Consider the following 4,545-nt stretch of genomic DNA (forward strand, 5'->3'; position numbering starts at 1 on the left):
GTCACAGCGTGTTAACTGAGGTTAAAGACCCTTGTTGTATCATCCTCAAAATCCCATCTTCAAGGTGAGCGAGCGCTGGCAGAATAAAGGGGGCGATTTCAGGTCTGCGCATATTAAAGCGTGCCAAACTGTGTGCGTCTCCATTTATCAGGAGAGTTCACACATCTTTTGAAAGTGAAAAAAAAAAAGACCATAGAGTCGCTGCACTGGATTTGAAATATGGGCCCATAATTTTCTGACAGAAGATAAACTAAATTAAATCATCCACCAAACTTTGCAATTTTTTTTTGTTTTCGTTATGAAGCAAACTTAAATATGTCTTATTTATACCTTTTTTTGTGGAAATTTCGGTTGTATGAACAGCATTATGCTGTTAAATTGACGCAGTGTAAGTGTTGTACAAACAGTCCTGTGTGTCAGAGGTGCTCAATGCTCCTTCCTGTCTTGCCATATTCTCATTTCCCCTTTGAAACACACAGCATCGCATTTAAACACACATTGCCCTGTGGTACTTTAAATCACCCGCAATTCATGGTACAACCCCCTGTGCAAAATCAAATTTTAGTTTGCATTCTATTCAACAATTCTGGCCACGTGAAGATAAAGAAAGCAGAGGGACAGTAGGTGCGTGTGGCAGAGACACTGTGCCACCCTCAACACCTTGTGCTGCCACAGAATGACACACTGACAAATGTCACTGGACGGCCACTTGGAAGAGACAGCTGGAACCCTGCCCTCTGCTACATCATACGCCGCTGCTCTGCTGCGCCGCCAGCCTCCCCAAAGCTGAGGTCAGACCTTCACGCACCTTCCTGCCACACAGGATCACAGATACACAGTCACCTGCTGGTTTAGAGTGTTCAGACGGTTCTCGTCCATCGTTCTCGGTGTCTTGTTCCTCCCGCTCTCCCTCTTGTCACCAATTGAACGCCTGTTTGTTTCTCGGGTTGCTGCGCTCCAACACATTTCCGTCACATCCTGCTGCGAACACCACGCCTGTGTTCACCTCACTGCAGAAAGTCGAACAACCATGGCTGAATTGTGATGGCTACAGAACCTTGAACTAACTTACTCAAAATTAAAAGCAGAACGAAACAGTTGTGGTGTTTTGATCAGCTGTCAGACATCAGCTTTGAAAAGAATATACAACAGAATAATTGACCATAGTTTCAGGCAACCCAAGTACTTCCATCTATTCTTCAGTGGCCAACATTTACGAAAATAAACATAATTTAGGTCTGTTTCCAATGACATGACATTTCAGATGTCATTTCCTCCTGACATTTGTTTAATTCTATTTGTTTCATTTACAGCCTCTGAATCAATTGCCAGCGTTCATATGATTCTGACTGAGCGAATCAAAAAAGTGGACAAAATAATTTCATTGTGAAGTCTCTTGTCCGTCTCATCTCATTCTATTTCTCCTTGTAGTCAGTGCAGAGGAGAGTGCTGATGCCTACTGTGAACACTAGACGAACCATTATGGCCAGGCTTTCATTTATTTCACCAAACATATTTGTCTCTGGACTCCTAAAACCTTTTAATTTGTGGCAGGTCACTCTATCTCTAAAACTAATGGAGCAGCAGCAGCAGCAGATGGTGATAGTGGAATTTCTCATTTGGTCCCTTTGAAAATTAAATTGCTCCCACTGGTTTTCGAGGTCAATAAAGAAATCAAGAATACAGACAAAGCACTGGAACAGTCACCATTCCTTTGTTAGAGGACGAAGTGCATGTTTTCTATGGTCTGGCTGTTGCCTGAAAATCAACTGACTGTACACTCAACATCGTGTAAGGCAAAAAAAAAGATGTGGGGAGACACAAATATATGCCTGAATGACAAATTATTCTTTTTATCAAGCGAGTGCTGGGAAGCTACTTTGAAGAGCAGCTTTTAAACTACATTTTGCATATGGTCTGTATGAAACAAACTCTAATATTCTATGGGGAGAAGATTCTGCCTGTGGATTCATCTACATCCAACATTCTGTATGTGCTCAGATACAGCCATAGTTGGGTTTGCAGGTGCATTATTGGTAGTGGCAGGAGGGTTGTTCCTGACAACCCTCTGCTTCTGCTTCTGCCATGCGATCACAGGCAAGGCTTGGTCTCCAAATTTACAGCACATTGCTGTTGGGAGACTTATGTCCTCCTGAGGCCACCGTTCTTGGAAGGTACACTGACTTAGTTATAACGGTGTGTAACTTGCACTGTAAACAGGACATCAATTCTCCATGTATACAGTAGTGACAATGTTTATTTATTTATTATGTCAAATAACAACAAAAATACTTCATGTAAGAGACCAGAATTGTACTTTGTAATGCCTTAACTACAAAGAATAATTCTGAATCTATTTAAAATATATATTACAATTTCAGCATTTTACATTTTTTATATCATGAACCATACAAGCTGCATGCATACCATGCTTCACATTAATCAAAGTGTTTACCAAGCATTTCCTTGTTTGTCAACACAATTAAATATAGTAAAATAATATATAACCTTTTGGTTAAGCTTATGGTGTAATTCCCTTCGAATACATTTCTGAATTTTTGGATGTTTATTCACTTTTCAGTTGGTTTTTATAGGATGAAACAAACAGTCCATATTGCCTTAAAGGTGTTTACAAAGAACAGTGTTTGACTAAAAATTTCCAAACAGCACTCCAAGGGCACCACAGCATTAACGTTTTTTTAGTAAAATTCACAAAAAATGTTTCATCTGACTTTAATGAAACACGTCAAAGCGTGCCCTTTGCTCAGTGCTGCAATGATTAAGTGTGGTTGGAACCCTCCTTTGACAGACATGTACGTGCTCCGTTGCAGACGACAAGACAAAACAACAAAGCAGATCAGAATTTATGTAGTACAATTAGGTCACCTTTGTGTTTATTTTGGTGTAGAACATGTTGTTCTTTTGGTGAGTTGATTTATCTTTGTCTCTGTGCTAATAAATTACTTCGATGGCTGGCGGCTTGTCGGGCCATTGGAGAGCCTGCAGGCCTGGGGTCAAGTGTACAGTGTGGGCTGATGCCAAATTAAGCCGAAGAGCTTCTTGAACATGTGCGCTGGATGATGGGAGCAACGTACATCTTACAAGGTTACATAAGGTACGGTCATGACACACGGCATCACGTAGTGACTGATGTCCTTCTAGTGTCCTCAGCAGCAGAAGACACTAGAAGATGTTTCCTCTGAAAACTTATAAATTTTTTATTTAAATGAAGCACTTCCAGTTGGTTTAGTTATTTTTAAGGTTTTAAGAAACATTTTTGCTTTTTTAGGTGAGCTAACTTGAGCTGCCCGGAAGGCAGGTAATGAGCCGAACCACTAGCGACTTATTATGACTTTACAAACAGAGATAACTGGTGGAGCAAACTCCTTTCTGGTCACAAAACTCAACTGGCCTCTCAGGGTTTTTTGAAACTGTGGCGGAGATCAACGCCTAATCACCCACTGTCTCTCTCCCCCCGAAAAAACACAGAACTAAATGAAGTGTTTCAGGAAGCGATAGACAATGAAGCAGTGGGGAAAGTTTTGACGTTACTGAGTTATAAAAAGATTTTAACCATGAACAGTAAACTTCTCTCCAATCAGCAGCGGTCCGTCTCTTTTTATGTCCGGAATGTGCAAAAGGAGTTCCGTGAGCAACCAGCTTCAGTCACTATGAGGTTTCTTTCTTCATTTTCCTATTAAAAACCAGTCATGTTCAAGTCCCCCTACATGATGCGATAAGTGTTATCCTCTTGTTCGGATGTTTCCACTTTGTTTTAATACGTTTGATCAGATAGATCACAAGATTTAATCTTTAAAAAAAGATCATTTTCTAAAGGTGTGAGTGAATTTAAGCCTTGGCGGTGTGCCACACTATTACATGCTTCTTTCGTATAATCCTCTGGAGTAGTGTCGCAGAGGAGCAGGCAGAAGAATCACCAAACTGCATATTAATTCGATTTTCAAAGTTCCCATCCAAATATATGGAGTAATAGGAAAATAAGGAAACAAATAGTGAAACTGAATAGACATGAAAATGGGAATATTCATGCCAATTTGAATGTGTTTCCATTTATATCCCCACATTTTTTTTGTTTACATTTCCCTGTGTAATGAGTCACACATACCTGCTGTTGATGAAATAACAACACGTTCAAACAAATGCCTTGGGGGCAACTCTTGTTTTACATACACGGATAATGAGTTTGCTCGGCAGGAAACTGACATAGACTCAAAAGATGTGGGTGGCTTGTGGAGGAACTGGCTGAGGGTCATGTCGCTGTAAACAAACAAACAAACAAACACCATCCTGACTGCTCTGAGCATGAAAGTGACCAGGAGCTTCTGGTTTGCCTCACTCCTACCTGTCTTCAGGCTCTCTCTTTAATCCATTCTAATTAAAAATTAACCTGATAATGCGGATTATGACTCCCTCATTTACATTACGTATTTTTTCGGTTGAAGTCATTAGCTATCTATTACGCGTAATGACCACCTAGATTCTGATTGGTTCGTCGGGAGACAGTTGCCCCGCCCCTCTGAAAAC

The sequence above is a fragment of the Synchiropus splendidus genome, chromosome 7, assembly GCF_027744825.2.
Source record: "Synchiropus splendidus isolate RoL2022-P1 chromosome 7, RoL_Sspl_1.0, whole genome shotgun sequence".
Taxonomy (NCBI): Eukaryota; Metazoa; Chordata; class Actinopteri; order Syngnathiformes; family Callionymidae; genus Synchiropus; species Synchiropus splendidus.